The following is a 23,115-nucleotide window of genomic DNA, read 5'->3' on the forward strand; positions in this document are numbered from 1 at the left end:
CTAATCATAACACTCACCCTACCGTAACCCTAACCATAACCCCAACCCTACCCCCTAACCCTAAACCTAAACCCTAACCCTGACCATAGCCCTAACCCAAACCATAACCGAAACCCCAATCCTGACCCTAACACTCACCTCTAACCCTAACCCTCAATCTAATCCTCACCCTGAACCTACCCTAACCATAAAACTAAACATAGTCTGACCAAATGGCCGCACCCTAACCCTGACCCCTGAACCTAACCGTACCCCTTCACCCTGACTTAAACCTAGCCAGGACCCAAACCCTAACCCTAAGCCTCACCCCTACCCCTCGCCCTAAACCTAAATTTACTCCTAACACTCACCCTCCTGAAATCAGAACCCAAACCCTAACCCTAGCCCCAACCACTAATCCTCACCCTAACTCCTGACCCTAACCATAACACTAACCGTAACTGTAGCCCAAACCCGAACCCTAAGCCTAATCCTCAACCCTGTCCCTAAACCTCAACCTAAATCTAACCTTAATCATAACCCAGCCTTAAGCCGAAGCCAAAGCCTAACCCTAACACCGAACCTGAACTCTAACACCTAACCCTAAACATAATGCTAACGAAAACCATAAACTTAACCCAAAAACTAATACTAATCCTCAGCTCTAACCCTCACCCTGACCCTAAATCTAACCATAACACTCACCCTATCATATCCCTAACTGTAACCCTAACCCTAGCCTTTAACCCTAAACCTAACCCCTAACCCTGACCATAACCCTAACCCAAATCATAACCCAAACCCCAATCGTTACCCTAACACTCCCCCAACCCTTAACCTCAATCTAACCCTCACCCTAACCCTACCGTAACACTAACCCTAACCCTAAGCCTGATCCTATCGCCCCACCCTAACCCTGACTTCTGAACCTAACCATACCTCTTCACCCAACTTAAGCCTAGTCCAGATCCTAAACCTAACCCTAGCCCTCACCCCTACCCCTCACCCTAAACCTAAATTTAACCCTAACACTCACCCTTTTGTAACCAGAACCTGAACCCTAACCCTAGCCCCAACCACTAACCTTCACAATAACTTCTGACCCTAACAGTATCACTAAATGAAACCGTAGCCCAAACCCTAACCCTAAGCCTAATCCTCACCCTGACCCTAATCCTTAACCTACATCTAACCCTAACCATAACCCTGCCGTAAGCCAAAGCCTGACTTTCACCCTAATGCTGAAACCGAAAACTAACACCTAATCCCAAACGTAATGCTAACCAAAACCGTCAACCTAACCTGAAAACTAACCCTATCCCTCACCCCTAACTTTAGCCCTGATCCTATATCTAACCATAACACTCACCCTACCGTAACCCTAACCATAAACCTAACCCTAGACCCTAACCCTAAACCTAACCCCTAGCCCTGACCGTAATCCTAACCGAAACCATAACCCAAACCCCAACCCTGATGCTAACACTCCCCCCTAACCCTAACTCTCAATCTAACCGTCACCCTAACCTGTCGGAAGCCCTGTTCCTGCTGGGGTGGGTTGAGACTAGTACGCAGGAAGGCAATGTGGGTGAACAAAATTAGGCTGAAAGCTCAATGTTCCTTAGCATGTTTTCAGCCGGCTACAGCCAGAGCAAGCTCAGGACCGCAGTTCAGTGGCTATTAAAATATACGTATTTATTGAGGGATGTTAGGGAGGTAAGAGGGATGAGGGGAAGTAAAAAATTTTCTTTCAAAAGTAGGGAATACAAAGCATGGAAACAATAATTATAAAACATGCTGTTTGTCTTGTCAGATCAGGTAAAATCAATCACAGTTCTCAGGATGAGGAAGTCCATTTGTCTGTTGTATTTTCTTCTTAGATCTTGATTACCAGGAAGGGTCTTTTGAAGAGGGGGCTTGCAGGATGTTTGATAACTTCTGTCCGGGCCAGGGCGATAACGTTGCTGGTTACAAAGTCCTAGATAGAAATCTTGTCTTGCTAAGTAAAGACACAGTTAATATATGGACTATCTATACATTACAACAATAGAGGGTGAGTCGTATTATAGCTAAAGGCGGTGAGACTATTGCCCATATGGGAAAGGAAGATGATTTTGTAGCTCAGGAGACAACACAGGATGTTTTATTAGCAGTTTTTCATAGTCAGCAACACATAGATGAGAAACTCTTTGTAGTTAAAAACTACCTGTTGCTTTAGATAAGAGCTCCCAGCTAAGATAGTTAATCTTTCCCCAGAGCCTTCAGGTTTGCTCATCCTGTTGTCGCCAGTCAGGCTTTTCCTTTCTTTATAAACCCGCGGGTTCCTGTATTTTATTTGCTGAGTCTGTCAACTAGTGAGTTCTTTTGTTTTATCTCTGAGTCCCTGTCATGTGGTGAATGCACTAACCTGGCCTAACATGAGTTAACTTTGGCCTGCAGCTTTAACAAGGGGTATTTACATAAAATTAGTCTTAAACTAACTTAGTCTACCTATGCTACTAATGCTAATTTGGCTTATACTAACTTAACCTAACATATGCTAATTTGGGCTTAAAACAGGCAGGTAGGGGAGTCTCAAACTTCCTGGTTCATACCAGCCCTGCTGTCTTAGGAAACCACATTCCTACAGGATCACTAACTGGCTTTACTGTAAAGTTGCAGTAAGGTTGGGGATGATATTTGACCCTTGCAGGGTACCATAATAACAGTAAAGCTCACAGTGGAGAAATTGAGTGCAGGCCAGTACAGTGACAAAATGGAGATTTAGGGCTCATAAACCTCTGGCCTTGCTTTGCAGTTTCTTCCCAGTCCAGGCCTTGCCTTAGGCAGAGGAGGCAGCTGCTTTACCAGCTGGTGTTGTCTGCATGGCCCCGTCACTAACCCTACCATAACCCTGACCCTAACCCTAAACCTGACCCTATCACACCACCCTAATCCTAACCCATGAACCTAAACATACCGCTTCACCCTGACTTAAGCCTAGCCCGGACCCTAACCCTAACCCTAAGCCTCACCCCTACCCCTCACCCTAAACCTAAATTTAACCCTAACACTCACCCTCCTGTAACCAGAACCCGAACCCTAACACTAGCCACAACCACTAATCCTCACCCTAACTGCTGACCCTAACCGTAACAGTATATGAAACTGTAGCCCAAACCTGAACCCTAAGCCTAATACTCACCCTTGGTCCTAATCCTCAACCCACATTTAACCCTAACTGTAAGCCTGCCGAAAGCTGAAGCTTAAACCTAACCCTAATGCCAAAACCGAACACTAACACCTAACCCTGACCATAACACAAACCAAAACCGTCAACCTAACCCAAAAACTAACCCTAATCCTCACCCCTAACCCTAGCCCTGACCCAAAATTTAACCATGACACTCACCCTACCGTGACCCAAACCATAACCCTAACCCTACCCCTAACTTAAACCTAATCCTTAACCCTAAACATAACTCTAACCCAAACCATAACCAAAAACCCAAGCCTGACCCTAACACTCTATCTACCCTAACCCTAATCCTCAATCTAAGTCTCACCCTATCCCTACCATAACCCTAACCCTAACTCTAAGTCTGACCCAATCGTCCCACCCTAACCTGAAAGCCTTAACATAAACATACTCCTTCTCCTAGACTTAAGCCAAACAGGGACGGGGACCCTAACCCTAACCCTAACACTCACTTCTACCTCTCACCCTAAACCTAAATTTAACCCTAACACTCACCCTCCTGTAACCAGAATCCAAACCCTAACTGTAGTCCCAGCCAATAACCTTCACCCTAACTCCTGACCCTAAATGTAACACTAACTGAAACTGTAGCCCAAAACCGAACTCGAAGCCTAATCCTCACCCCTTACCCTAGTTCTCAACATAAATATAACCCTAAACAAAACTCTTCCGTAAGCGGAAACAGAACCCTAACCATAATGCCAAAACTGAAACCTCACACCTAACCCTAAATGTAACGCTAAAAAAAATCCTGTCAACCTAACCTGAAAATTAACCCTAACCATCACGTCTAACCCTAGCCCTGAACCTAAATCTAACCATAACACTCACCCTACCGTAACCCTAACCTAGACCCTAACCCTAAACCTAACCCCTAACCCTAACTCTCAATCTAAGCCTCACCCTAACCCTACAATAGCCAAAACCTGAACTTTAAGCCTAATCCTCACCCCTGACCTTAATGCTCAACCTAAATCTAACCCTAACCATAGCTCTGCCATAAGCTGAAGTCGAAACCAAACCCTAATGCCGAAACTGAACCCTAACATCTAAACCTAAGCGTAACGCTATCCATAACCATCAACCTAACCCAAAAACATACCCTAAGCCTCACCCCTAACCCAAGCACTGACCCTAAATCTAACCATAACACTCACCGAACTGCAACCCTAACTGTAACCCTAACCCTAGCCCCTTAACCTAAACCTAACCCCTAAACCTCACCATAACCCTAACCCAAACCATAACCCAAACTGCAATCCTGACTCTAACACTCTCCCCTAACCTTAACCCTCAATCTAAGCCTAACTCTAACCCTACCATAATCCTAACCCTAACCCTAAGCCTGACCCTATCACCCTACCATAAACTGACCCTTAACCTAACCATACCCCTTCTCCTTGATTTAAGCCAAGCCAGGATCCTAACCCTACCCTCACCCTTACCCCTCACCCTAAACATAAATTTAACCCTAACACTCACCCTCCTGTAACCAGAACCCGAATCCTAACACTAGCCCCAACCACTAACCCTCACCCTAACTCCTGACTCTAACCTTAACAGTATACAAAACCGTAGCCAAAACCCAAACCCTAAGCCTAATCCTCACCCCGACCCTAATCCTCAACCTAAATCTAACCCTAACCATAACCCTGCAGTAAGCCGAAGCCTAACCCTAACCCTAATGCCAAAACCAAAGCCTACCACCTAGCCCTAATGGTAACGCTAACCAAAACCATCACCCTAACCCGAAAACTAACCCTAACCCTCACCTCTAACCCTAGCCCTGACTCTAAATCTAACCATAACACTCACCCTACCATAACCCTAACCATAACCAAAACCCTAGCCCTTAACCCTAAACCTAACCCTTAACCATGACCATAACCCTAACATAAACCATAATCCAAACCCCAATGATGTACCTCCCTAAGGTCACATTTATCTTATATAATTCTATTTATCTTGTTATTATATTTATCTTATTCTTAATTGTCTTATATAAAGTAAGACAAATACGAACAGTCATTGGGATGAGACAGAGGTACCATGATAAAACACAATAATGCAAGGCAATTTTGCATGGGAAGTTTTGTGGTTCAAGTTCATAGACTTCCTGAAGTGGCACACTTGCCCATGATTCAGGACTGGCTGAAGGCTGGGGTGGTGATAATAGTGCCAAGATGCTATTGAAGATATGCATACTCTTTCACTTTCTCTCTTTCTCTTTTTCCTTTCTTATGGAAGAAATAACTAAGTATACTTAAGAAAAGAAGATAGAGTAGTGATTTGGATGACATATATGTTAAAATTAATTTAGGTTAAGGTGTTTGTGTGTGTATATATAAATAGAAGTGTGTGTGTGTGTGTGTGTGTGTGTGTTTATATACACTGAAAACATTCAAAATAATTTTAAAAACATTTAATCCAAAGAACCTTATGACACAGAATATAGGTTAAATCCTAAAAGGGCATCTATAATATTGAATGAAAATAATATTAAAAGATACAATCTGCATCTTCTGACCTTAACACGTTAATACTAGAAATTAATAATAATACAAACAACTAAAAGGATCATCTCACCTGGAAATTTAAAAAACTAGTTTTTAAAAACTCTTAACATAAATAAAATGCAAATAAATCATGTAGTTTATCCAGAACACAATGGTAAAGAAAATGTTTTACTTTATTTTGAAACCTATATAATGCAGGTAAAGCAAGGTTAGTAGGTAAATTCATAGCTAAAAATGGTATGGTAATTAAAAAAAGCAATAAAAATTAGTGGCTAAAACATTTATTTCACATAGTTACCATAAGAGAAAGTATCCTTTCTTTCAGAAGAAACGAACTAGTATAGACAAAGCAGAGGCTAAACCATAAGAAAGATTAAAAAAAAAACCACATTTAAAAAATACTTCTAAAAATTATACCTTTAAAATATATGATAATAGATAAACATGGAGTTTTTGTAACCACTGAAAAATAGAAAATATGTAAATGCTTATAATGTGAGAGGAGAGGTGGGAATCAACTACAGAAAAGGTAAAATAAAAATAAGTTTGCTCAAACATTTGCCAAGGTTTTTGTTCTGTTTTTGTTTTTTTTTGTTTTTTGTTTTTAAGTTTTGCTATAGGATGTATGCATTCACCAAAAGAGTCAGAGAGACATGAGACACAAAGTGAGAAGTCACCCCCTTGGGGGTCTGACCTCATGGCAATCCCTTATTTATTCTTCTCTAAGAATTTTGGGCATATGTGAACATGTGCTGGCATGGTTTTCAAGCCATCGAGTCTGGGACTTGAACTGTTGTCTGCCATGTTGGAATCCATGATCTTAATTACCATGCCACCTTATGTCTGCTGCTAATATATTTTATGCTTTCATAAAGCAGGTAATATGCGGGAAAAAATAATTTGCCACAACTGGCACAAGGAGAGATATATGGTCTAATCATTTAAATTCTGAATACAAAAATTATTCTAAGAGTTACCTTCTAGAAAAGTACAAAATCTGTGTTTTCATTAAACTCAACTGAATCTTTAAGAAGCAGGTAATTTTAATATTATTTAAATTTTATTTCAGAACATAATTTATAATTTAATTGTCCAAATTTTGTGAAGCACTGATAACATTGATACTATAACATATAACTATAACATATGACTCAAATTGTGTAATAAAATTACAGAAAAGTTATCCTTAAAAAAGCTTTCAATGAAAAAACCTGTAAGTACACTCAAATGGGAACACATCGTAAGAAAGATGTAAAACATAAAACAACACTAGAAAAATATATTTGTAAATATTCAATAACAAATTCTCTAGGTAAGTATGTGAAATGAGGCTCTTTTTTGCTAGTGTCAAAACTCCATATATTTGACAATTTGGTAATATTACTCAAGATTACAAAGAAACACTTTGTTTTCTTTTTCTTTTCCAGAGATTTTTGCTATAAGGCATGTGACCTTACTGGAGAGGCAGAGAGAGAAAGAGTGAGAAATCATGCCCAGGGGGATGGCCATATCACAATCCCCTCTCCTTTTTCCTCTCAATATCTTGGGAATCCAGGAGCACTCACCTGGCATGAGTTTCAAACTGCTGGGTCTGGGACTTGAATTGGGAAAGGCCATGTGGCAGTCCAATGTTTTAACCACCAGACCACTTACCAGCCCCAAATAAATGCAATACTTTTATGTTCAGAAAATGCATTTTGGAAGAATCATTCCTAATACATACAAACATGGGTACAAAATAATGTATGAGTAAGGTTGATGCATTTTTATTGTAGTAACATACTGAAAACAACACAAATGTCTATAGAGGACTGATTACATACATTGTTATACTCAACAAAATGTTACATACCTGTAAAAAAAAAATACCTATGTACTCATAAGGGAAGAAATTGAGAATATTCTGAAAAGTGAAAAATGAAGGTATCAAATATTATGGATATGCTCATCTTTGTGTCATAAAGAAAAATATGCATGTTTATTATACATACATATATATACACTTGTATATGTTTGTCACTATAAAGAGACAATATTGAATGACAGTAAACCTCTGATGGAGGAAGGGGTAATGCATAAAGAGGCATAAGTAAACTTTTTACTTTAATGTTTTAATGCTTTTTGTATTTAAAATACATCACTGTGGGGTCAGAGGTGGCGTGGTGGTTAAGAGTGCTGGACTCCCACATGGCCGACTGTGGTTCGAATCCCAGACCTGAAGACTTCTTTCTCATGTTCCCATTTTTTTTCTCTCACTTTCTGACCAAATTAAAATAAATAAGTAAAGTTAGATAAAATAGTTCTTAAAAATAAAAATAAATAAAATATGCCATTGCATTATTCTTTGATAAATTAATGAATAACTTGAATTTTGAAAACATAGTGTGAACACTCTACAATACTAGACAGTGCTGAGAATTCAAGTAAATTGGGGAAGGAGAAATGTGCAATATTTTCACTGGCATTATACACTGTTAGAATTTGTTAATGAATACATTCGATGCTGAGAAGTCCTGCTGTATTGATTCCCAAATACAAAAGTTTTATTCATACTTTTTTAAAAATTTACTTGGTCATTTGTTCCTCCTTAAATAGCACATGCTCATCAATAACAGAGTTAGTGCTCAGTACAATGCATTTTTGAAAAACATGAAATCATGAAAATTATTTCATGACATTAAAGAGAAAAACCTTCTGAGTACTTTAATGGTATTATTATCACTCCTGAAATATTCCCTAATCTGATGGACATGTAAGGCATGTCTTTCTACCAATGCAAAATTATAAAGGCTTTTATAAAAATGACATATGAAATTAGAACCATTGTGAGAATTGGTTTGCAACAGACTAAGATAAAATACTGTTGGATTTGGGTGAGCTCGAAATCACTTCATGCTGAACTAGCACCATTAGTCCTTTGAATGACCTACATTTTTAATTTGGCATGAAACCATTTCAAGCTATGTAGTGAAACTAATGAGGCTGCTGCAACTGTGTAAAGCAATAATCAACACTATATTGAGGAGAGTTTATTAAGTCCATGCATGAGGTGAACTAAAACAGCTTTTCTTTAAGGAAGGAGACATGTGTTTATATTGCTTTCCTGAATAAAAAATAAATATTCTGAATGTGTATGATGCCTGGAAGAAGTCCAAGATCGTTAGTTATTTTCAAACAAATGTGCAAGCTCTGAGAATCACTCAGTGCAATGATTACAAAGACAGTTTTAGTGTTTCTTGGAATGTTTCTTAAACTATTAAGGAAACAATGGCCCTGTGAGAAAGCTAATGATGTTAGAAGACAAAAGCGGCTGCTATGCTTAGGATTAGTCATAAATATGCACTTGTACAAATGAAGCACGCATCTCCAGCCCAAAAGATATTCTTACCAAAATGGTGTATTCCTTCTAGGGAAATAATAGTCAATGATAATAGATCTAAATATGTTACCTTAACAAATATAAATTATCCTAATGGCTGCGATTGAGTTCAGGTTGATGCAAGATGCTATGGCATAAGTGAAAAAAAAAAAAAAAAAGAAAGAAAGAAAGAAAGAAAGAAGAAAATAGGGGGGAGAAAAAAATAAATTTTGGGACCAGCAGTTAGCATGCCCAAAATTACAGAAGGAGAATAGAGGAGAATGGATTATGGAGTGCCCATTCCACCTGGGGGGTGATTTCTCCCTTTCTCTCTTTGTGTGTCTTTCTCTGGTAAGCACATATGTCTTATGGCAAAAACCTTTACAAACTTTTAAAAATAAATAAATAAATAACCCATTGAGCTTTTAAAAAGCACTGGTATTATAATTATTAAACTTGGAATACGTTTTTAAATTAAAACCAACTGAGGGCCAGCTAGTAGTGTGGTGGTTAAGGTGGCTGGACCCTACATGGCCTGCTTCATGGTTCAGACTAGTGGCCAGAAAAACACACTGGGCATGTGTGTATGTGTGCCCCAAATCCCAAAAGGATGAGAAACAGAAGAGAAGGGACTAGGGCATGACCACCCTTATGGCGGGTAGGGTGCTTTCTTCCTTTCCCATTCTCTTTCAATCTCTTTCTGGTGGGTGCATCATATACTTTGGTAAAAATCAACAAAATTAAGAACACCTGAAATGGTTCTTCCTGTCACCTCATTTGAATCTGGTTATCTCTTATATACAAAAGTGATGAGATATAGTCTAGGCAAGCAAAGCATTCCATGTGTGCTTTCCTTTATTCAGCATGCACCCAGTCACTCAACCATTCACACATTTCTCCAACAAATATTAAAAGCAATGTAGCCTCAGCACTGGGACTACACATGAGAGCACTGCTCAGTCACAGCTCATGCCTTCAAGAAGCTCATAGCTTGCTGCTCCAAGGAGAAAGGATACTCAGAATACTAAGCATTCTTACTGTGGGAGGCATAAGGGGGTGGGATAGCTAACTCAAGAGAATTATCAGGGAAAACTTGTTGAATTATGGACACTAAGCAGTCTTGAAGGTAGACTAGAAGTCCACCAGGTGAAGAGGGCAGGTAAAACCCTGCCAAGGCTTTGTGTGAGTGCATTTAAAGAGTAAAGGCCAGATCTGTACAAGGAATATGAGCTGCTGTATTGTTAGGATCAAGGGAGAATGAAACATGAGAGAAGAATTAGAGATCGATGGAAAAGTTCATTTGAATTGGAGGGCTTTAAAAATAACTGTGAAATTATAGAGATCTCCACAGTAAACTATCTGGGAAGTACTAGAAATACCCAGCCCGCCCATTCTTTAAAATGTAGCATTTGAAGCAAGTAATACCTCCTGTTTAAATTTCTTTTCAGCTGTTTGCCTGGGTTATTGAAAACACAGTGTTTCCTTTCTCTTTCATTAGGCTAAATGATACTTTAAAAACAACTTTTTAAATCATGAAAAAGATATCCACTGATCAAAGTAAGTGCTCTATCTTATGTGGTCAAGAAAAGGCTTGTATTTGAAAGGGCCAAAGTCACTCCACATATGACATGTTTCTATTATTTTGTTTTGCATGAGGGGCATACAATTCAGTTTATCAGTCATTTAATCACATAGAACATACAGTGTTTTATTTGAGAGAATTAGAACACTATAATGTTCAGCTGCATGTACCTCCATGTACATACTGTTTTGGTCATTACTGTGTATTTCAGAGATTTTTTTTTTCCCAATCTTCGTTTACTGTAAATGTACATACATCTTATCATCAAGTGTTGCCATTTATACTAAATTACTATTCATTTATGTGTACTGTACCTCTTACCAATTATATATCTATATTATTGTTCAATTAAGTGTCTTTTAATTCCAAATAAATGATCAAAGGAATAGATATAAGAATGAAGACAGTGGAGGAAGAATCAAAAATAATAGTTTGGGACCAGCAGATGGCATGGTGGTTAAGGCGCTGGACACTCCCACATGGCCAACCATGGTTTGAATCCCATACCTGGTGGCTTGCTTTGTCACTTTCCCTCTCTCTTGCTTTCTGTGTCTCTCTCTGGCCAAATTAAAATAAATGAATGAATAAATAAAATTTAATAATTCTTTAAAAAAATAATAGTCATATGAGACAACATTCTTACATAGGGATGACATCTTTCTATTAGGAAGAAAATGGCATGAAAATCTGTGCCAAAAAAAGGTGTAACTTTAATTTTTTCGGTAAAAAAGAAAAGTGCAGGGTCAGCAAATGGCATGGAGACCAAGGTGACATATCATATGGCTGGCTGCACAGCTGAGTCTCAGACCCAGCTTCCTGAAATCATGCTAGGCACATGTGCATGCATGCCCAGGATCCCAGGAGAAGAATGAAGGAGAAGCGATTGTTGCATGCCTTTTCTATTGGAGGTTATTTCTCACTTTGTTTCTCTCAGGTGAGCCTAAGTGTCCTATACTAAAATTTAAAAAAAAAAAAAAAAAAAAAGAAAAGAAAGGGTATGTAGAGAAAGATTTCAAGTCTCTCACATGCGGCAAGAAATTTCCCCAAATTAACTACAGCAACAACAACAACAACAACAACAAAAATAAAATCCCTCTAACAATACTATTACAACACAAGGTACACAATTTGAAGAAGGAAGTTTAGTGATGTTGTCTGCCTCTACACAGAAATGGTGAGCATATCCACCTCATCTATTCACAAGAGAAATTCTGTATAAACTGAGTACTAATATTAAAGATTAAATATAGTCTTTAAAAGAGTAGAAATGTAAAATAGAAAAAGAAATTCTCAGTAATCCTATAGTCTGGAAGTAACTAAGCAGATGTAGAGACGATACAAACAAATCAATCAACCCAACAGCTTTAATCTAGATGTATGGTCACTTCAAGTACTCCTTAGATTATTCGCTTTCTTTTGTGAACTATTATCTAAGATGACTATGGTTCTCTAATTACAAGGCTAACCCTGTGACTGTGAAATCCGTATTTCATTCTTTTCTCTATTTGTTACAAAACCTGTCCCTCTCGACATAGTTCTGCACATTGTGTTAGACTTACAACAATTTTTATTGTGGCAATTTAAAAAATATAGTGTATTTCAAAAATACTCAATAAAAAAATCAAATTACCATCTTAAAAAAATAATCTTTCTAAAGTAGAACCACGGTAGCATCATGCCAAAAAAAATGTTATAAGCTGGAAATAAAAGTGAAATGTGGTTATTAAAACCTACCAAAAATGGCATCTATTGTTTACTTCAGCAAGAGAGAGCTTTCATTTCCTTACATTTGCATGCTTCTGTTTTTCTGCATATATATGGTTATGCAAGGTTTACCTTGTACAGTTTTATTTAACTGATTTTTGTAGTGGCAGTTGGAATTTTGGATAAATATCTGGACCTTCGTTGTTTGTTACAAGAGCCACTAGACTAATGCAGTTACGGAGCACATGAAATAGTCTAACTTAGATATCCTGTAAATATAAAATACACATTAGTTTTAGTGGGGCTGGCAGATGATGCGGTGATTAGGGGTGTGGGACTCCCACATTGCTGACTGCGGTTTGAGTCCTGGATATGGTGGCTTGCTTTCTCACTTTCTCTCTCTTGTTTCTCTCTCTTTCTCTCTCCTTCCCTCCCCCCCTACCCCCAGTAAAATTAAAATAAATAAAGTTAAATAAATCTTTAAAAAATAAAAATTAGTAAGAGAGGCTTAGTGGTGGTACAGCAGTGAGACACTATGCTCAGCCAGGCTGACCCACGTGGAACAAGTCCAGGTTTCTGTCTGGAGATCTCCCTGAATATGCCAGGCACGCATGTACTTATGGCCTAGGTCTGGCCAAAGCTGGGGTTGCAAGCACTGTCCACATCCTGTTGAGCGTGCAATCTCTTTCACTTTCAAGCATGGAATAAATAAATAAATGAATATTATGAAAATAATCATAGAAACTGTTTCAATGATTTTGTGTTGACTACCTGGTAAAATACTATTGATGTGATGTATTAGTTCTAGAAATGATATTAATTTTAATACTATAGGTCGTTTTTTACTCTTTTATTTTTAGAGAGATTTTTGCTAGAGGGTGTGTGCACTCATCAGAGAGACAGAGAGACAGAAAGCATGAAATTGCCCCAGGGTGGATGGCCACACTGCAATCCCTTCTCTTCCACTCTCTGGGGATTTGGGGCATCCATGCACATGTGCCCAATGTTAGTTTCAAGCCACTGGATCTGGAACTTGAACAACAGTCAGCCACGTGGAAGTCTAGTGACGTAATCTTACAACAGCTGCTGGTCTCCATTTTTACTTTTTTAATATGGCTACTGGAAAAATTTGAATTTCATATGTGCTCTTATCTGTGTTTTGCATTGTATTTTTTATAGAGATTGCTAATTGAGAAATTCATCAGAATGACAATAGATTTTAATACATTTATTCTTGGCTTTATTGGTCTTCAAGGGTAGCTTGGATGCCTTGGAGATGAGGCACCATGTAACCCTTGGGGTGAATGAACATTTCCCATGTCAAATATAGGTAAATTATGGTTAAAATTCGTTACTCACATTTATCAAATAATAAAATGGCTTATGATAAAGCATCTACTTGTTAATTCTATAACTTCAGTTTTTTCAACTAGTATTCTGAGCTGTGATACACATATTAGTCGTATTTTTAAATCAATAGAAAAATTAGGGGTCAGCTTCTTCTCTGAGAGAACACCAAATGGCTGATGACGCTGGTGCAGCGGCAGGGCACGGAGGCCCTGGGGGTCCTGGGATAGGCCACGGCGGCTTCCGTGGAGGCCTTGGCAGCGGCCCCCATTGTCTGGGTGGGCCGCAGATGGGGCCGCTAAGCTCAAGGAGGCAAGGCCGAGGACAAGGAGTGGATCCCGGTCACTAAGATGGACCACCTGGTCAAAGATATGAAGATCAAATCCCTGGAGGAGATCTATCTCTTCTCTCTGCCCATCAAGGAGTCTGAGATCATTAACTTCTTCCTGGGAGTGTCTCTCAAAGATGAAGTTCTGAAGATCATGCCCGTGCAGAAGCAGACTCGCGCTGGCTAGCAGACCAGGTTCAAAGCATTTGTCGCCATTGGGGACTACAATGTCCATGTTGGTTTGGGTGTGAAGTGCTCTAATGAGGTGGCCATGCCAGCTGAGGGGCTATCATCCTGGCCAAACTCTCCATTGTCCCAGTGCGGAGAGGCTACTGGGGGAACAAGATCAGCAAGACCCACACTGTCCCTTGCAAGGTGACCGGCCTCTGTGGCTCTGTGGTGGTATGCCTCATTCCTGCCCCCAGAGGCATTGGCATTGTCTCCACGCCTGTGCCCAAGAAGCTGCTGCTGATGGCTGGCATAGATGACTGCTACACCTCAGCCCAGGGCTGCACTGCCACCCTGGGCAACTTCGCCAAGGCTACCTTTGATGTCATCTCCAAGATCTACTGCTATCTGACCCCTGACCTCTGGAAAGAGACCGTGTTCACCAAGTCTCCCTATCAGGAATTTACTGATTATCTTGTCAAGACCCACACCAGAGTCTCTGTGCAGAGGACCCAGGCTCCAGCTGTGGCCACAACCTAGGGCTTTCATACAGCGAGAATAAAGTGAATTAAGCCTGGGAAAAAAAAAAAAAAAAGAAATATTAGGGGTCATCAGGTGGCATTGTGGTTAAAGTGCTAGACTCCCACATGGTTGACTGCAGTTCAAGTCCCAAACCCAGTGGCTTGACACTCACACTGGGCATGCATACCCAAAATCCAAAGAGGAGAATGAAGAAGAAAGGATTGTGGTATGATAATTTCCCCCTTGGGAGTGATTTCTTACTTTCCATCTCTTTATCTCTCTCTGTCTCTCCAGTGAGTGCATGTGTCCTATAGCAAAAATCTCTAACAAAGAAAAAAGAAAGAAAGAAAGAAAGAAAGAGAAGAGAAGAGAGAGAAAGAAAGAAAGAAAGAAAGAAAAATCAACTCCCTGATACCATACAGGTTTTAAAGAAGTGTCCTTTGCCCACAACATTAATATACTGCATTTCTCTTTTTTTTCTTTTCACTGGTTTATAAATATTATGATAGTCATATGAGTGTTTTTCACTTCCATTTCAGCTCATGTTTGCTGATACCATACAGGTTTTAAAGAAGTGTCCTTTGCCCACAACATTAATATACTGCATTTCTCTTTTTTTTCTTTTCACTGGTTTATAAATATTATGATAGTCATATGAGTGTTTTTCACTTCCATTTCAGCTCATGTTTGCCTTTTTAATTGGTTTATAAATATTATGATAGTCATATGAATGTTTTTCACTTCCATTTCAGCTCATGTTTGCTCATTTCATGACAGAGACAGAAAGAGAGACAGGAACTCCTGATTGGGCCTTGCTACAATATCCTCACTGCCGCCCAATGCCTTTTAGCAAGCCAGAATCATGAGGATGCCCACAAGCACACCCAGTACTGCCTGACCCAGGAATTGAACCCAGGGACTGGTCATGTGGCTCTACTGTCACTCAGTGGCATCCTCTTGCCTGTGTTACTGTGCTGGGCTATTTCGTTTTGTTTTGTTTTTAAATAAAGTTTAAAAGAAAACAAAATTAATTTCCATGTAGTTTGTCTTTTTCTTAAAAGAAATATGGAAACGATGCCTCCAGAAAACTGTATCATTTGTGTTTTGAGAACCATGAATACATTGTCTATGATACTATACCCCAAAATTCAAAGGGTGCATGTTTAAGACATGTGAAACTGGTAATAATTAATTTTTTCTTTAAAATTTGTCTTTGACATTTGCATACAGAGCAGACTTTCTCTAACTCTCTTTCTTTCTCTTTTATGTTTTTAATTTGTTATTGGGTGTATGTAGTTGCTGGAGAGAGTTAGAGAAAGAGAGAGGGAGAATAAAAGAGGGAAAATGAGAACTCATCTCCCAGAGGAGATGGCCACACTGCAATCCCTGACCTTCATTCTACTCTAAGGATTTTGGGTACACATGCACATGAGCCTGGTGTGTTTTTCAAGCTGCTGGATTCAAGACTCAAACCATATAGTCAGTTACATGGGATCCAGCCATCTTAAGCTCTGTGCTACTTCCTGGCCCTACATTTCCTTTTAAAAAGATAAGAAATGCTGTTACCTGTACTGATCTCCTCTATGCAATGGCTAGACAAACATGTTTACTTTTAATATTCCAAGCCTAATTCCCAAAAGACTACTGTGTGATATGAACTAGGTGAAGGGGAGCACGCAGTGGGTGCATACATCTGATGAAATTGATAACCTTAAAAACTAGTAGGAAATTCCATTTACAGGAAAATGTTCTATTGTCTTAGGGGAAAAATATGATGGGTAGTAAGGTTACTCAGAGGAGTATGGAAGTGGCTACAGATAACTCCAACACTAGCTACAATGAACAGAATAAGAGAAGGTTTCTAGAATGTTTCTTTAAAGAAAATATTATGTACTGTTGCTGACCAGGGAGAACTGGCAGCTAATGGGGAAAGCTGAGGCAGGAGACTGCTCCAGACTTCTTCCTACCTCCCAACCCATCCTAGGTATGTCTGTCCACTGCCATTATCCCCAGAACCTGGGCCGCTGCGACCAGGGAGAGGCAGCAACTGGTGAGGGAAGCTGAGGCAAGAGACTCCTCCAGACTTCTTCCTGCCTCTCAACCTATCCAAGGAATATTTTGAGAGTTCATAGTTTTCTAAGCCACATGGTGCATGACTTCTTTTTCCTTTTCCATCTGAAAAATTTCAGGTTAGCCCTAGGTGCACCTGGACTTATGAGACTGGGAAAAGAAGCAACACCTAAAGATGGTTATATACATACATTCTTACTGGAAGACAAGGCTCTTTACCAAGAATACATCTGAAAAGTAGAGCTCTTTTTCCCTCTGACAGTATAGAATCAATAGCAGAAAAGCTGGAAATAGTGTATAATCCATCAGATGACTAGAAACCAATGCAGAGGCACAAAAAGTATAGGAAAACAAGGAAATAACTCTTCCTCAGTGGAAAAGAGCAACTCTTCTTCAACCATTGACAGCACAAAGGAATTTACAGGCGTCTCAGAAATAAGGTTTAGAATATAGATGGAGACACAGATGAGGTATTCTTTCCAGGATTTGAAAGAGGAGATAGACACAATCTAAAAAAATAAACTAATCAGCACTCCTAGAGATGAAGACAGTTAAACAAGAAATTAATACCTCCTTCAAAAGTATTAATAGTAGACTGAACCAAGCAGAAGACAGAATCTCTGATCTGAAAGACAAAACCCTAGACGTAAAAACAACACCAAAAATAATTTTAAAATTTTTTTAAAAAATTAGTTCAATATATGAGAAATACTGTGAAACACCCAAATATCTGAATAATAGTTATTCCAGAAGGTGAAGAATCAGACAAGGGCATAGAACGTCTATTCCATGGAATACTTTCAGAAAACTTCCCAAACCTATAGAAGCAATCAAATGTCCAAACCAAAGATACACAAAGGACCCCAAATAGAATCAGCCCAAGAAGATCCTTTCCATGGCTCATCATAGCCAGAATGACAAAATCACAGACAAAGATAAGATAGTAAAAATGGCAAGAGAGAAACATCAAGTTACTATAAAGGTTATTCCATCAGGTTAACATTGGACCTCTCTCAGTTGAAACAAGGAAGCAAGGAAAGATGGGGAAGATATATGCAAAGTGTTAAAAGAAAACCAGTTTCTACCAAATTACTGTACCTGGCAAGATTATCCTTCAAATGTGAGGAAAAAAACAAAAATATTCTTGGATAAGCAAAACCTGAAAGAATTTACCAATACTAGACCAGCACATTAAGAAGATCTGAAGGGAGTGCTGTAGTAGGAAAACTGAAGAGAGACAGAAATCAGAGAACAACAAACAACCAAGAAATTGCTAGGGACAAATCCAGAAATATCAATAATAACATTGAATGTTAATGGATAAAATTCTCCAATCGAGTGGAATTGCTCTGCTCTATTTTGGAAACTGAGAGGTTAGAGGACATAGAAGGATTAAAAATGGTTATAGATTTGGGAGACAATGTGGGAAGAGGGTGGGAGTGGGGGAAAGAAGGGAGGGAGAGGCAAGACATTTATGGGGCACAGAAATGGGTTATTATCTGTCGATAACAATGTGTTTTATATCCTTAACAGGACTGTTATGAAGTGCATTCATGCTGGGTAAATTTAACTTACAAGCAAGGTGATGTATAGTAATTAAATGTATAATTTTTTAAAAATAATAAAAAGTCTAAATGCAAAAAAAAAGAAAAACAAAACAAAACAAAACAAAAAACACAACTCAGAAACCCTCTATCTGTTGCCTATAGGAAACATAGTTCAGGGATAAAGACATATATAGACTAAAAGTCAAGGGCTAGAAAAAGGTATTCCTGCACATGGAAACCCAAACAGGCCTGGTGTTGCGATATTGATTTCAGACAAAATAGACTTTAAGACAAACTGTAAGAAGAAGAGACAAAGAAGGGCATTATATAGTAGTAAAAGGACTAATTCATCAAGAAGATATAATGCTTACAAATATCTAATAACCCAGCACAGGAAAACCCAAATACATTAAAGAAAGACTACTACATATGACAGGAGAGAGAGAGACTACAACACATTAATCACTGGGAATTTCAACACTCCATTATCTCCTTTGGACAGATTATATAGACAAAAAATAAGTAAAGAGATGCAGGATCTTTAGATACTGTAAATCAAATGGATGTGACAGAAGCTTCTATAGAACCTTCCACCCAATAATTATAAAATATACATTTTTCACCCCCACATGGAACCTTTTGGATTGATCATATGATAGGATACAAAACAACCCATTACACAGATTCAAAGACATAGAAACCACATCCAGTATCTTCTCCAATAGAAGAAGATAGAATCAAATTTGATATTTAAGAATAAAACTAGAAAATATACAAGCTTATGGAAATTAAACAACTTACTACTGATTAGCTTCACAATTACAGAAGAAAAATAGACTGACATCAAAGATTCACTGAAACCAATGGTAATGAATACATGAGTTTACATAAACTATGGGACACAGCAAAAGCAGTCATAAGAGGGAAGTACATATCAATGAGGTCATGTAAGAAAAGGATAGAAATTGGCAAATCCACCTAACATCATGCTTCAGGGAATTGGAAAAACAATAACAACCAAAAAAATCCAAAAAATGCCTGAATAGAAGAAATAATAATAATTTGAGCATAAATAAATGAAATAGAAAATAGATGAACTATACAGAAAATAAATGAAACCAAATGCTTGTTCTTTGAAAACATAAACAAAATTGACACACCATTAGTTAGACTAATTAAGAAGAAAGAAAGGAACCAGATAAATCATATTTGCAATGAAACAGAAAATATTGCAACAGACATAATAGAAATACAAAACATATTTAGAGAATACTATGAGTAACTTTATTCCAACAAACAAGACACCTGGATGAGATGAAGAATCCCTGGACACATATAATCTACTAAGATTGAATAGAAAGCTTGATTATGTCCATAACAAGCAATGAGATTAAATCAGTTATAAATAACCTCACAAAGAAAAGTCTGGGTCCTGATGTGTTCACTCTAAATTCTACAAAACTTTTAAGGAGGAGTTAATCCCCACTCTGCTCCAATTATTTCTAAAGATCCAAACGGAAAGAACTTACCCAAATTCATTTTATGAAGCTTCATCACCCTCATCCCCAAAACAAATAAGGACATAATAAAAATATAAAAACTATAGACCAATATTTTGGATGAATATAGATACAAAAACTCTCAAAAAGATACTAGCAAATCGTATCCAGCAACATCTAAAAAGGGTTATACATCACTACCAGGTAGGCTTTATTTCAGGGATGCAAGGATGGTTCATCTTATTCAAAACCAGAAATCTAATATACCATATTAACAGAAAGAAAGATAAAAAACATATGACCCTATCAATCACTGCTGAAAAAGCATTCAGTAAAATGCAACATCCATTCATGATTAAAACTCTCAGAAAAATTGGCATAGAGGGTAATTTCTCAGCATAATAAAAGCCATCTATGAAAAATCCATAGCTAATGTGATACTGAATGGGGAAATGCTGAAAGCTTTTCCACTAAAAACTGCTATAAATCTAGGCTGCCCACTTTTCCCACTCCTTTTCAATATAGTGCTGAAAGTCCTAGCCAATGCAATCAGAAAAGATAATGAAATAAAAGGCATTCAAATAAGGAAGGAAGAGGTGAAATTATCTCTATTTGCAGATGACATGATTATATACGTAGAAGACCCAAAGGTATCCATGAAAAAACTCCTGGAAGAAATAAATGGATACAGAGTCTGGCAGGTGACATGGTGGTGAAGGTGCTAGACTCCCACATGGTTGACCACGGTTTGAGTCCTAGACCTGGCAGCTTGCTTTCTCACTCTCTCTCTCTCCCTCTGGTCAAATTGAATAATAATAATAATAAATAAATAAGATGACATAAATAATTATTTAAAAAAATAAATTAATGAAGTAAATTGACAGGATACAAAATCAACATCCAAAAATTGATAGCATTACTATATACGAACAACAAGCAAACTGAAGTAGAACTGAAGAAAGTAATCCCTTTTACCATAGCCACACAATGTAAGATACCTAGGAATAAATGTAACCAAGGGAAACTATGAAAATTAAAAAAAAAAGACATAAAAAATGACACATAAAGTGGAAGGACATCCCATGTTCCTGGACTAGAATAATCAATATAATCAAAATGACAATTTTACCCATATTAATTTACATGTTTAATGCAATCCCAATCAAATTACCAGAGACATTCTTCACAGATCTAGAGAAGACAACCATAGAATTTGTCTGGAATCATAAAAGACCCCATATTGCAAAAGTAGTCCCAAGCAAGAAGAGTGGAGTAGGAGGTGTCTTACTCCTGATCCCAAAAGATATTACAAAGCTGTGGTAATCAAAACAGCATGGTATTGGCAAAGAAACAGGCATATGGACCAAGGAAACAGAATAGAGACCTCAGAAATAAACCTCAAAACATACAGCCAACTGATCTTTGATGAGGGGCACCAATCAATCCAGAGGGAAAAACAAATGGTACTGGAAAATCTGGGTGGGGTATCCACCTACAGAAAGATGAATCTGGACCCCTGTCTCTCACCATTAACAAAAATCAACTCAAAGTGGATCAAAAATATAAACCTAAGACTTCAAACTATAAAACTACTGCTGGAAAACACGGTGGGAACTCTGGGAGACATTGGAGTAGCCAAAGACTTCTTAAATAGGATCCCAAAGTACAGGCAATAATCACAAAATAGGCAAGTGTTATTATGTCAGTTTAAGAAGTTTCTGCACAGCAAAAGACTCAATAATTAGTGTGAATCGACAACCCTTGAAATGGGAGAATATTTTTGTAAACTATGGCTCTGACAAGGGACTGATAACCACAATACACAGGGAACTCAAGTGGCTTAACTCCTTCCCCTCAAATAAATAAATAAATAAATAAAAGATCAACTCAATTAAAAGATGGGAAAATGAGTTGAACAACAATTCTCTAAGGAAGACATATTAATATCCAAAACTCATATAAAATATTCTCAACATCCTTTATCAAAATGGATATGCAAATCAAAACACAATGAAATACCACCTAACCCCTTTCAGAATGGCTAAGATTAAGAAAACCAAAAATGATAAATGCTGACAAGGCTGTGATGAAAAGGGAACACTTATACTGTTGGTGGGAATGTCAATGATTTCTTCCACTGTGGAGAACAATATGGAGGTTCCTCAAAAATCCACTAGAACTACCATATGATACAACAATTCTACTCCTGGGTATCTACCCAAAGGATAGGAAAATTCTCAGTCAGAAAAGTGCTGGGACCAGCAGTTAGTGTAATGGCTATGTCGCTGGACTCCCATGTAGTCAACCATGGTTCGAGTCCTGGACCCAGTGGCTTAAACTCACACTGGGCGTGTGCATGTGTGCCCAAGATCCCAAGAGGAAAATGGAGGAGAAGGGATTGCAGTGTGGTCATCTCCCCTGGGGGTGATTTCTTGCTTTCTGTCTCTCGGTCTTTCTCTGTCTTTCTGGCGAGCACACGCTCCCTATAGCAAAAACCTCTCAAAAAAAAAAAAGAAAGAAAGAAAAGAAAGGTGCTTACATATCTATGTTTATTGTTGCATTATTCACAATTGCTAAGTCATGAAACCAACCCAAATGTCCAAGAACAGATTGAAAAGTATGGCACATATACTCTATGTAATACTACTAAACCATAATAAAGAGCAAGACCCTCGCATCTGTTAGAAAGTGGACAAATAAAAAAAAAAATTTGGTACTGAGTGAAGCAAGGCAGGCTATGAAACAGAGATATTGTATGTCTCCACTTAATATATACCAATTGTCCACACTCTATGGCAGAAAATGAGAGATTAGTGTATATAGAAGCCTGAAAATGGTTAGAGCAACTGGGGACAGTGTGAGAAGTGGCTGAGAGAAGGAGGAGAGTGAGAGGAAGAAAATCAAAGAGAAAAATAAAGAGGCAAGATATTTATGGGACATGGAAATAGATGATTATTTATTGATAATAACATATATGATATCTTCAGCTGGACTAGTGTGAAGTGTATGTGTGTTGGGTAAATTCACTTTATAATTTGTAATGATGTATATTGATTGAATATGTAAAAAATTAAAATAAAAAAAGAGAAATAAAGAAGATGGTGTGTTTTCATAACTGCAGGAACTTTGATTGGTTTGAAGGTGGGTGGGGAACCCTAGTCAGGAGTCGGTCAGGGAAGTAGGAGGAATTGAGATGAGCTGTAACAGATGTGATCAACAAGGCCATGCAGGTCCTTAGCAAAGAGATCCTTTCAGGG

General features: G+C 38.2%; 1 pseudogene; it reads left to right on the plus strand.

The window, feature by feature from the left end:
- Nucleotides 1-13,896: 13,896 nt before the first annotated feature.
- On the plus strand, nt 13,897-14,761 carry LOC102468004 (40S ribosomal protein S2 pseudogene; annotated as a pseudogene).
- Nucleotides 14,762-23,115: the final 8,354 nt, after the last annotated feature.

This window comes from Tupaia chinensis, unplaced genomic scaffold (genome assembly GCF_000334495.1).
Source record: "Tupaia chinensis unplaced genomic scaffold, TupChi_1.0 Scaffold142898_1, whole genome shotgun sequence".
Taxonomy (NCBI): Eukaryota; Metazoa; Chordata; class Mammalia; order Scandentia; family Tupaiidae; genus Tupaia; species Tupaia belangeri.